Source organism: Pinus tabuliformis, chromosome 5_1, assembly GCF_031772625.1.
Source record: "Pinus tabuliformis cultivar Carrire ecotype Pingquan chromosome 5_1, CPIR1, whole genome shotgun sequence".
Lineage (NCBI taxonomy): Eukaryota > Viridiplantae > Streptophyta > Pinopsida > Pinales > Pinaceae > Pinus > Pinus tabuliformis.
Window position 1 is genome coordinate 42,306,844 of NC_142305.1, and position 13,514 is coordinate 42,320,357.

The window sequence follows — 13,514 nt, forward strand, 5'->3', positions numbered from 1 at the left end:
ACTATTGTCAGAACAGTACCTAACAGGGCAAGGCCAAGGAGGAGGGAGTTGCTACTGAGGGTTTCAAGCCAAGAAATCCGGATCAGTGGTGCGGTTGCACAGACGATCAGAGTAGGGGGCATTCGACATCGGCGAAATGATTTCCAGGAGGGAAATCAAGGCTCAAAGGAAGTCACATCGAGAACTTCCAGGAGGGAAGTAGAAGAGCAGCGGAATGGCACTACACAGAGTAAGAGACCAGGACATACTAGACAGAACCTCAAACTTCGCAGTCTGGAAGGCCAGAATCTTATCCGTACTTGACAAAAATCATGTCAGGCACTTCGCCTTGAAGACGATAGCTGTCCCAGTTGACCTAGCTGACAATGACAAGTATGAGGAAGCAATGCGGAGGGCCAAAAGTATCATTCTTGACGGGGTCAAGGATCATATAGTACCACATATTGCCGAGAAGAATACGGCACGGGAGACGTGGGAGGCCCTGACCAAGTTGTATCAGCATACTTCCATGCAAAGGAAGATGCTCCTAGAAAATCAGTTGCGGTCATACCAGATGCAGAAGGGAGAACAGATTGACCCATTTCCTCGGTTGATTGAAGGAGATTCAAGATCAACTGACTTCCATAGGGGCCACACTAGATCCAGAGTTGATGGTGAGAATAGCCCTGAATGCAGTCTCAAAAGACTAGGAGGTGTTTGTCCAGAGCATACTGGGCAAGGCGACGAGGTGTTTGTCCAGGGCATACTGGGCAGGGCGACGAGGTGTTTGTCCAGAGCATATTGGGCAGGGCGACCCTTCCAGATTGGGAGGAAATGTGGGCGCTCTTCACCAAGAAGAGATCAGGAGGGTGACCACGACAGGAAGCAGTAGCAAGGGGATCAGAATCAAGAAGGAGGAGGTGGATGCTGCCCTATCATCTGAGGGTAAGCAAGAAAAGCGGAAGAAGAAGGACCTCTCTAAGGTCAAATGCTTCCAATGTGGGGAGCTGGGCCATTATGTGACCCAGTGTCTGAGGAAGAAGAGCAAGGTAGAGGCTTCCAAGCCAGCGAGGGCAGAGAAGGAAATGGAGACAGACGACGATTGTGCCATGAGTGCTCATGTGCCACTTCAGAAGAAGTGGGGAGACATCGAACAGTAGTCAGTAGGACTACAGGCGATGAGGGGCAGGATCCTTGAGGTACCCAACCTCTTGGATTATACTTTGCTACAGGAGCCCCGAAGAGGAGTAGCAGTATTCACGGATGTTAGTAGAGACGAATGCGGATGGAGCGACAGAGGGAGCTACAGTGCAGGATTCCTAGGACAGCGTGAGGCAATAGTGCGAGAAGCATGGGAGTGTTGCACCAATGCAAGATGGCACAGAGAGGTGTGCAACGATGCGAGATGCACATAGTTGTTGCAGCAGCGCAGGTGTCAGAGATGCAACACTTGTTAGTGACAGAGGGAGCTTCAGCATCAGGAGTGTTTCTAGCCTGACAGAGATGTCAGAGTTGGGAGATCAGTTACTTACTTCCCAGTAACTGAGTTGCAGTGCAACAGTTAGCAGTGGTAGTGCTATAGGCAGCACGATGCAACATGATGAGAGAAGTTGCAGTGCAGATGCAGCAGTGGTAGTGGCAGGGCCATGGGCAGCAGCACAGATGCAAAGGGAGTTGCAGTACGGAAGCAGCAGTGGCAGTGCCAGGGCCATGGGTAGCAGAACAAGATGCAGCAGTGCAGAGGATGATGGGCAGCAAGCCTAGCATCAGTACAGGGACCGATGCCAGATGATCAGGGTGATGCTCAGTCAGGAGTATTGCTAGAACACAGTCCTTGCTAAGAGGCAGTGTTGATTTGAGGTAGCATCAGATGTGCTCTATCTATGAAAATTGGTGGAGAGGCTAAGGCACATGAGATCTCCAATACCCAAAAAGGGTTTGGGCAAATTCTAAATAGTTTGCGAGATATTAAAATAATTAATATTTTTAATGGAGTCCCTAAGTCTAAACTTAGGGAAACTAAAATATTAATGTGCATTAATATAAAACTGTGTTAGAATGGTCCAAAAGTCATGGATCAAGCCAGATCTAATCTTAGCTATTGATTAGGGACTTAATCTCGTCCGTTGATTTGTCAACAAGAAAAGTATAAGAGGAGGCTTGAGGATCACTTTGAGAACACAGCAAGAGATCAAGATTTTGACTTTCTGGGGCTAGGTTTGCTAAGAAAGTTGAGAGAGTGATCTGGAGTTGCCGCTGAGGGGCACTGAATACAGAAGCAGAGAGGCAAAGATAGTGCCGGAGGATCAGCGCAGTAGCCGGGAAAGTTGACGTAGAGGGAAAAAGCCGAAACTATCGGGAACTGTCGGAACTGCTGGGAAAGTTGACGCAGAGGACAGAAGCCAGAACTACCGGGAAAGCTGACACAGAAGGCAGAAGCTAGAACTACCGAGAACTGCCGGGAAAGCTGACGCAGAGAGCAGAAGAGGCTGACACTAGGGTTTTTCGTGGGGCAGATTGGAGCTGAGGAGTTACTGGAGTGTTTATCTAGGGTTTTAGCCAGAGCATCTGTCTCCGAAGGAGAGGTACTACTGCCGAGATTTTTCTCTATTGGGTGAGCCGGATTTGGCACCCAGATTGTATTCTAAAACTGCTCAATAAATCAAACCCTCAGATAGCTGCATCGTTTTTCCCGCATTGAGTTTTTCTGGGGACATTAGTCCAAAAATAACAATGTCATTTGTGTGCTTGCTTTTGTTTCCTTCAGTTGATGATCTGTAATGTGTTGAGCATGTACTTGTGTTTATTTTCAGTATTTACATGGTAAATAACTTGTTAATTAATCAGAACAAGTAGGAAGGAATAAATCAGAAAGTACATGGAGGGTTTCTAACTATTAGACTTAGAAACTTCAACATAAGTTGACTTCTGGAATCTTCGCACATGTGGACCGAAACCCTAGAAACAGTTCTCTTTACCTTGTTATCTTTTCTTTGCTTCTTTGTTGGCGAGAGAGGCCTTGTAGGCCTATTTTGCACCCAAAACAGTGGTATATGATGATTGTTGCTATGACCACAGATAGTCCTTCCTTAACCTCGCACGTGTGGCTGTAGCTGCTTCAAAAATGGCCTCCTTACCTTCATTGTTCTGTCTCCTTATCTCACTGCCCTTGTAGCCCTCTTCTTTGTCTTTTCTTCGTCCTTTTAGCCCTCTTCTTGCTTGTGGATTTCAGAGAGAGTTGTGTGTTGTATGAGGAGTGGACAACCTCTATAAATAGAGGTTTGTCCCTCCTCTTTAGGCCGACTTGACTGTCCTCTAGGCCGACATGACAGTTTACACCAAAATTCATCTTTTATCCATTGTTTTGCTGCTTGGAGACTTCGTTGATGCTAGGAGAGGATTTGACTTTGCTTGGAGATGTTTCCATGACCTTGTACATGATGTAACATGCCCTCAAAGGGTCTTATCATAATTATATTTTGACTTTGACTTTCTAGAAGCACTTTAAAATGTGCTTGACCTATTTTCAATGAGCAAGAAACTCATTGACAAATATTACAAAAATAATTTATCTTTTCTTGAATAAATACAAATTACATTTATGAAGACCTAGCCTAGTTACATTTCCTTCAACACTCCCTCTTAACTAGGGAGGTATTCATACAACATTACAAGGTGTTTGGCAATTTTCAATCTTGAAGAATTCACATAAGAGAAACTAGATTTGCAATCCATCTGTTATAGCATCATATCCATCAACATTGTCATAGTGCAAGGCCTTGACTAACAACTCCATCTCTTTACGAGACCATGAGCTACAATGCTAGCAAGACCAATGATTTATAGACACCTTGTTCATTATCTCTCAAGGTACATACCCACCCAGGTGTTCACCGAGTATGACCTTCTAGGACTATTCTTATCTTGGGTTCCCAACCCTCAAAGAATATCGGTCCTCTTGCCTACTCTTGTCTTCGATGCCCTACACATCCTCAAAGAGTATCGGATGCCAGAGGATTACCTAATCCTCCTATTCTTTCTTCCCAAGTGAAGACAAGAATGTTGTGTTTATCTTGTGTCTACATTTCCATTCATGGCATTCATCTAGACTTACAACTGTTAGTCCTGGTCTAGTGCATGACCCATGAAATGGAAAACACAATTATCACTCCTTTGTAATCAAGGGTGATCCAAAAACTGTCTCTTGATCAGGGACCTGTCAGAGCTCCCTCTTAACTGGAGACTCTTTCCTTCATTAGCAGCTTCTTCTTCGTGGGTCCTTCAGTTGCTTGATCTCCTTTCTTTCTTGATGTCATGAAGTCTTCGATTGAACTTCTTGTAGGTAGGGTACCATCCATCGATCACTTTACTTCTTGGTTTGTCATGTCATTACTTCATGGAAAGTGACTATCAGGTTTTTCTTGTCATCTTGGCTACTTCTTTGCCATCTTGTCCATGCTTTGGAATACTTTCCTCATGGATGCTTCATAGTACTTGCTAGGTTACATGCTTTGACCTAGTAGCCATTCATGACTTCATCTTGATAATGCTTCAACATTGTTTTTTCTTTTATTCGATGGCTTCTTCATCACGACATCTTTGTAGAGTAGAATCAATTATTTTCACCTTTATATCTCCAAGGCCTTCAAAGGTGTCAAGGGTCCTTTCTTCTTTTATTAGAGTTGTCCTGCCTTCTTTTGAGAGATATCATTAAAGGCATTTTGTCAAATAGTGATTCTTGGTGATCATGGTGTTCTTCACATGCTTGATCTCTTTCTTCATTTGCTGCTTCTCAAATCGATAGGGCAACCATCTAATGCTTCTTGTGAGAACATTCCTTCATTGCTTGCTTTCTGGACTTGTCAACATTTATTCTTGTTTCTTAGTCAGCAATCTTATGCTCCTTATGTGAGCATACTCTTTTGTTGACCTTCATTGCATTTTGGTACATGCCTTCGAGCATGTTCTTGGTGAAAGAGATTCTTTCATGCTTTATCATGTTATAGAACTATACCCATGACTTAATAATATACCAATGATAACATGACTAAACCTTAATGCATACATACCTAATCTTGATTCTCCTTTGATCATCCTTTGGTGCGGCCCTTCTTGCTTCATCTTAGCTTGCCTGCATATCATCCTTTTCTTGAATCCCATGAATGGGGTTCCCAATGAGACATCTGCCTTGGTTCATGAACCTCCTTTTGAAGATTCCATCATAGGATCTTAAGGATCCTGGCCTTGCAAATGTTTCCTTCCTTTGATGACAATGATCTTCTAAGATTCGTATCATTTTCATCATGTAAGACGTCCTATACTAGGTATGCTTCTTCTACATGAATATCTTGAGCTATATTTGCTATGCTCCTATATGCTAGAAAATATTTCTACTTATGCATTTTGTTCTTATCATAAATGCTACATCTACATGAGTCTCTATAACTCTATGCACATCATGCTGCTAGATTCTAGAGGGTGATTCTAGCCATGCAATTTAATTTATTCCTACATAATCCTATTCTACTCAAAACTTTGAAAGAAGTCTAGAAGTAAAGAGTTTGACCTAGTCATAGTAGAGATCCGTAGGATCTTCCTTCTTTTGCTTCTTTCCTTCTCTCATCTCTCGAGTTATGTGAGCTTCTTCCCTCTTCCTTTTGTTGTTGTCCTTCTTAAGCTTAGGACAATCCCTTTTGTAGTGTCCATATTCTTGGCATCCAAAACATTGGATCTTGGACATGACTTTGTTGTTTGTTCTTCGTTGACCAAACTTGCCAAATTTACCCTTTCTTTTGGCCATGGTAGCAAATGCTTGCTCCTTTGATCCCACATCTTCTTTTGACTTAAGTCTAGTTTCCTCTGTCCTACATAGAGACCACATTTCACTGACAATGGTTGCTTCCTTCTTAGCATAAATGCTATATGTGAAGTTTCCCCACTCCTCAGGTAGAGCATTGAGTACAACAGTTGTCATCTCTCTTCAGACATGACTTCCCCAAGCACTTGAAGTTGATCTCTCATTTCAAAGATTTTCATGAAATAGGGAGCTATTCCTTCCTTTGTTATCTTCATCTTGTATAATTCATTCCTCAAAGATAATACTTCTCTGGTGGTGGATACCGAGAATAGCTCTACTAGCTTATCATAAATTTCTTTCGATGTCTCAAACTTCCAGACATATGGAATGAGAGAGTCTTTGATTGATTCTATCAAAATCCTTTGAGCTCTTGTCTCATCCTTATTGTGCTTGGCTAAGGCTTGAGTCTGCTCCTTAGCAAAGATAGTGATATTCCCTTTGACATGCTCTAGGAGTTCATTTTCCTTGAGAATAGATCATTCCTCTTCTTCCATGCAAGAAAGTTATTGGTACCTACCAATTTATTGCTTTCCTTGCAAAAAGACATTGATGTATATTCAGAAGTGGACATGTACTTGATAGATTTTGAGATGTAATGGAATTGCTTCCTCCTTGAAGGCTTGGTGGCTAGTCTTCCCTGGATCCTGATGCTCTTCAAGTTGCCTTCTTCAAGAGGACTTGCTTGATGATGAGATGTGCTTGATGACTTGTAGCTTGATGTAGGTCCTGCTCCAATCTACTCTTCTTTGTATGTGCCTTTATGTAAGGCTCTTCTTCTACCTTTGTAGACCTCCTTGATGAATGATGGATTGTAGACCCTTCTTGTCCTTGAAGTGGTTGAGACTTCTATGCTTGATGCTTCAACTTTGTAGATGCTTCTTTTGATGAGTGTTCTTGAGTTGCCCTTTCCTTGATGTGTCACCTACCCTCTGATACCATGTTGAAGAATCTAGGGCAAAGTAGTGTTGTGATGATTCTTCGTTACTTGATAACAATTTGTGGAGTCTTTTTACTTTTTGTTGATTTGGGGTAGCATCGGATGTGCTCTAGCCACAAAAATTCGTGGAGAGGCTAAAGCACATGAGATCTTCAATACCCAAAAATGGTTTGCGCAGATTCTAAACAGTTTGGGAGATATTAAAATAATTAATATTTCTAATGGAGTCCCTAAGTCTAAACTTAGGGAAAATAAAATATTAATGTGAATTAATATAAAACTGTGTTAGAAGGCTCCAAAAGTCATGGATCAAGCCAGAATGAATCTTAGCCATTGATTAGGGACTTAATCTCGTCCGTTGAATTGTCAACGAGAAAAGTATAAGAAGAGGCTTGAGGGTCACTTGGAGAACACACGAGTTGATCAAGATTTCGATTTTTTGGGGCAAGGTTTTGAGGAAGTCGAAAAAGTGATCAAAATTGCAGCTGAGGAGCAATGAATACAGAAGCCGAGAGGCAGAGATAGTACCAGGAGTATCAGTGAAAAAGCCAGGAGAGAGGGATGCAGAGCCAGCAAGGGCTCATGCAGCGGCAGCCAAGAGTTGCACAGTGCCTCAGAGAGCCAGCGTGGGTGATGCAGAGGCTCTAAGGGCTGATCTAGTGCCTCTAGAGGCTGACGCAAGGCAAGCCAAGGTGATGCTGGGCCAGAAAGGGCTGACGCAGTCCCTAGAGGCTGACGTTGGGGTTTTCGTGGGACAGATTGGAGCTGGGAGATGTCGAAGTGTTTATCCGAGGTTTTGGCCAGAAAATCTGCTTCCGAATAGAAAGCTACTACTGTCGAGATTATTCTCTGTTGGGTGAGCCGATTTTGGCACCCAGATTGTATTCAGAAACTACATAATAATAAACTCTCAGATCGTTGCACCAGTTTTCCCGCATTGGGTATTTCCAGAGAAATTGGTCCAAAAACAACTGTGTCACTTGTGTGCTTGTTTTGCTTCCTTCAGTTGAGGATCTGTAACGTGTTGAGCATGTACTTGTATTTATTTTCAGTATTTACAAGGTAAATAACTTGTTAATTAAAGTATTAGGGGGTTTACGCAATGCATTATATTAGATATCATTTTGGGATTCAACTGCGTTAAGTAAGTCATTCACGTATGACCATTTCCATGAGAGGTAGTCGTAATTGACTAATTTCTCATGATTTTTGAATAGTTCACTTAGCACTCATTGCATCGGGTGATCCTCACAGGGGTGAAGAAGTGGGATTGAAACTAGTGAGATGAATCACATAGCGTCAATCATCACTTCCAAGGCTTGCACCCGGTAACCAGGACTTCCCAGGAGGTCACCCATCCCAGATCGCCTCTGGCTCAAGCATGCTTAACTGTGGAGTTTTCCCCACAATCAAGCCCACTTAATTAATCAAAACAAGTAGGCAAAAATAAATCAGAAAGTACATGAAGGGTTTCTAACAGTTAGACATAGAAATTCCAACACTTTTCCTCTTCCTCCTCTTCCTCCTTCTTGATTCTGATCCCCTTGACACTGCTTCCCGCATTGCTTAGCCTTTTGATCTCTTCTTGGCGAAGAGTCGCCCACATTTCCTCCCAATCTGGAAGGGTCACCCTGTCCAGTATGCTCTGCACAAACATTTCGCAGTCTTCTGAGACTGTATTCACAGTTGTTCTCACCATCAATTCTTGATCCGGCGTGACTCCTATGGAAGTTAGCTGATCCCGGATCTCCTTCAATCAACCGAGGAAGGGGTCGATCTGTTCTCCCTTCTACATCTGGTATGACCGCAGTTGAGTAGCATCTTCCTCTGCACGGAAGTGTGCTGATACAACTTCTTTAGGGCCTCCCACATCTCATTTGTCGTATTCTTCTCGGGAATGTGTGGTACTACATGGTCCTTGACCCCATCAAGTATGATGCTCTTGGCCCTCGCTATTACATCCTCGTACTTATCGTTATCAGCCGGGTCAACTGGGACCGCTATTATCCGAACTGGGTCCCTATGCGAGCCAGTGTCCAAGGAAGAAGAGCAAGGGAGAGGCTTCCCAAACCAAGGTTGTGCCAACAAGGACGAAGAAGGATGTAACGAATAAAATATATATAAATAATGTAAATGATAATAGGCATAAATAATTATTAGTTAATTAGTAATTAGGTTGAAGAGGCATGTCTAAATGAGACATGACCCTTCATGAAGAAACACTTGCATGGTATATAAGCAAGCCTCTCGTTCTCATTTGTAAATCATTCATTATTCATTCTTATTCATATATTTAATATAATATTTATATCCTCAATGGATAACTTCATATTCCAAGTCTTCTGGAGTAATTATTTTATAGAAGGAACTTTGTTCGCTTCATTTGGTATCAGAGCAATTCGGTCCTCTAGGTTGCTTAACCGGTGCACAGAGCTCGTTCTCCGATCCAGGTCCTTGGCTATCGAAATTCGTCAACCTTGTTGTCGTATAATTGAAACATTTTGCTCAGAATTTGGGAGTTTCTCCTTTTCTCCGTTTTTCTAGGCCTTTGGCCAAAAAAAAAAAATTAACCAAAAAAAAATATAAGTAAATAAATTAAAAAAATAAGAAGAAGAAAAAGTAAAAAAGAGATTAAAAAATATAGAAAAAAAATCAAATTCAAAAAAAAATAAAATAAAATAAGTGCATAATAAAGATAAGAGGGAATCTTTCCAAGTATATTTAAACTTTTCACGTGGAGAAGCCCATGGTTTTAAAAACAACCCATGGTAATTGCCCATGGTATTTTAAAAAGTTAAAAAAAAAAAAAAACAAACAAACAAACAAAAACAAAAGGAATACGTTCTACTTTTTACGTGGAGAACATATTAACGGAGGTTTTAAAAACAACCCATGGTAATAGCCCATGGTATTTTAACATCGTGACCGTGTCATATGAAATGACGTGACCTTTATATTTATTAAGTGGGGTGACATTAAAAATTATCAAGGAAGTAATTAACTATATAAAAAAGGGACCAATTTATTATTAAAAAAAAGAAGTGAAACTATCATTATTATAAGATAATAAAGTTATTTTGAAAAGGGGTCTTAATATAAAGAAATACATACATATATAGAGGGCAGCAATATAAAGGAGTATTTTTTTAATAAAAGGGTATTCAAGTTTTTAACAATCCACATTAAACGAGAATATTTGAAAAATATATATAGAAGAAATAAGTGATATTTTATAATAAAAATAGCTCCAGTTGACATATTGTTTATGTAAAAACATAAAGGCAAAAATGGAGACTAGTAATGAAAGGTTTCCTGAAACCTTTAGTACATGTGTTTACACACTATTTAAAATCAAAGGATCACTCGCAAGAAGAGACATCATAATCTCTATCAGTCCTGCTGAAAGAAATAATTATGTTAGTCCTAAATGTGCTAACCAATTGGTGATTCCTGAATCAAATATAGTTGAAACAAATATTTTTGGCACATGTAAAAAACAATATGACATAAGCAATCTACACCAAAATATTGGAGATTATACTTTTACCTCACAATTCACCGTGAAAACCTTATGTTTTAACGATAGTGACATTGTTTTGGGTTTACCTTGGATGGAAACTCTAGGTTTCTTTATTCTAAATACAAAGAAGAAGTTTTTTACATTTTCTTACAAGAAGAAGAAAATAACGCTCCAAAATTTTACACTAAAAACAAATTCAGTAACACCAGAAGATATCTTAGATATTTCAAAAGTAATGTCTCAAGAAGGTAAAAAGGTATTACAAAATATGCAAAAAAAATTGACAAAATCAATGTTAACAAAAATGAAGAAGTTTCTCGATTTAAAAACCATAGCGAAAAATTACTATCGCAACTTAAGAAACTTAAGAAAGATAAGAAGTCATTAGAAAACAAGGTACAACAACTTATCAAGAAAGAAGCATCAAATGTAGGAATTCAAGTTGATGACAAAACAACAAATACCGATCGAGTGAATATGACAACTCAAGAAGACAAGTCAGTTAAAGAAACGACACACTTAGATGTTGTAGTTCAGACAATGGACATCCCAAGTGAATGTTCCATAACCAATTCAACAACATCTTTTCCAGAAGAAAATCTAAAAATTGGCACATGCCCAATAAGGGAAAGTAAAGTTCCCTATCGGCATCCAAATCATGAGAATAGACAACTCAACCAAGCTACTTATCGGAACCATTCAGACCAGAAAAGACAAACTAATGTTCCATGTGATGTACTCTCAATCCAGTCTTATGCTAACAAGTCGTTACAAAATTCCAGAGGTCAAAATACTATACAGAAAATTAATCTCGGATGGTCTGATCCCTTCTCAGTGCGACAATTTTGTTTGTCACTAAGAAGATCATATCAACTTGTATCGATGAGGATGACTATTCCGAGAGAGAAAGACGTTCGAAGCCAAAAAAGAGATCAAGCCTTTTTTCATCGACAAGCTTTGAGGACAAAGCTTTTTGAGGAAGGAGGCAATGTAACAAATAAAATATATATAAATAATGTAAATGATAATAGGCATAAATAATTATTAGTTAATTAGTAATTAGGTTGAAGAGGCATGTCTAAATGAGACATGACTCTTCATGAAGAGACACTTGCGTGGTATATAAGCAAGCCTCTCGTTCTCATTTGTAAATCATTCATTATTCATTCTTATTCATATATTTAATATAATATTTATATCCTCAATGGATAACTTCATATTCCAAGTCTTCTGGAGTAATTAATTTATAGAAGGAACTTTGTTCGCTTCAACGTAATTGGAGACAGATGATGACTATGCCATGAGTGCTCAAACGCCACTTGAGCGAAAGTGGGGAGACATCGAGTTTTAGTCAGACGGACTACAGGCGATGAGGGGCAGGATCCTCGAGGTACCCAACTTCTTGGATTATACCTTGCTACAGGAGCCCCGAAGAGGAGTAGCAGGGCTAGCGGATGTCGGTAGAGACAGATGCACATGGAGCTACAGTGTAGGAGTCACAAGACAACGTGAGACGGCAATGCGAGACGCACAGAGTTGTTGCAGCAGCGTAGAGGTCAGAGAGGGAGCACTTGTCAGTGACAGAGGGAGCTTCAGCATCGGGAGTGATGGAGATGTCAGAGTTGGGAGATCAGTTACTTACTTCTCAGTAACTGAGTTGCAGTGCAGCAGTTAGCAATGGCAATGCTATGGTCAACATGATGAGAGGGGTTGCAGTGCAGATGCAGCAGTGGCAGTGGCATGGCCATGGGCAGCAGCACAGATGCAGAGGGAGTTGTCGTCCAGATGCAGCAGTGGTAGTGGCAGGGCCATGGGTAGCAATACATGATGTGGCAATGCAGAGGATGTTGGGCAGCAGGCTTAGCATCAGCACAGGGACCGATGCCGGATGATCAGGGTGATGCTCAGTGAGGAGTATTACTAGAGCACAGTCCTCACTAAGAGGGAGTGTTGATTTGGGGTAACATCGGATGTGCTCTAGCCACGAAAATTGGTGGAGGCTAAAGCACATGAGATCTCTAATACCAAGAAATGGTTTGGGAAGATTTTAAACAGTTTGGTAGATATTAAAATAATTAATATTTTTAATGGAGTCCCTAAGTCTAAACTTAGGGAAAATAAAATATTAATATGAATTAATATAAAACTGTGTTAGAAGGGTCCAAAAGTCATCGATCAAGCCAGAATTAATCTTAGTCGTTGATTAGGGACTTAGTCTCATTCGTTGAATTGTCAACGAGAAAAGTATAAGAGGAGGTTTGAGGGTCACTTAAAGAACATACCGAGTTGATCAAGATTTCGATTTTCTGGAGCACGGTTCGCTAAGGAAGTCAAAAGAGTGATCAGAGTTGTAGCTGAGGGGCAATGAATACAGAAGCAGACAGGTAGAGATAGTACTAGGAGGATCAACGAAGAAGCCGGGAGAGAGGGACACAGAGCCAGCAAGGGCTCACGTAGAGGTAGCCAGGAGCTGCACAGTGCCTCAGAGAGCCAGCGTGGATGACGCAAAGGCTCTAAGGGCTGACGTAGTGCCTCCAGAGGCTGAAGCAGGGCAAGCCAGGGTTACGTTGGGCAGACGCTGGGCCAGAAAGGGCTGACGCAGTCCCTAGAGGCTAACGTTGGGGCGTTTGTGGGGTAGATTGGAGCTGGGAGCTATCAGAGTGTTTATCTAGGGTTTTAGCCGGAATATTTGCTTCCGAATAGAGAGGTACTACTACTGAGATTATTCTGTTAAATTATGGTATGTTCTATGCTTAGAGCAATTTACTTATTTTTTCTTCTTATTAGCCACAGATTAGTAATCACATATACATTAAGTAAAGTGTAGATACAACATTAAATGATCAGCAGAAAACAAGCCAAGACAAGAGACATAAGATGTGGCGGCTAGCCAGGGACAAACCCCAATGCGGGGAAACTTTTTGATCAAATCTTCTTTTATCTTCAATAGTTCAATAGAGAGAAATGGTACAAAATCTGAATTCTGTAATTTTATATCAGCAGCAGCAAACCCTAGATCAGCAAAGTCAAACTTGGTCAAACTAGCTGAAATTGACCTCTAAAATACTTAGTCAATTTCTGGTCAACTTGTCCTAGAACAGCCTGAAGAAACAACCCGGAAAGTTCAGTCAATTTGCAGATTTCTAAAGTCAACTTGCAGTGCTAAACTAGGGCAGTCAAAACTAGTCAAACCAGAGGTCATATCACCTTGATTTTCATGC

At 40.8% G+C, this 13,514-nt stretch overlaps 1 protein-coding gene across 1 annotated transcript in view; it reads right to left on the minus strand.

Moving 5' to 3' along the window:
- DPE1 (disproportionating enzyme) overlaps positions 1-13,514 on the minus strand; it is a 346,819-nt gene that overhangs the window by 85,650 nt on the left and 247,655 nt on the right. The window lies entirely within an intron of this gene.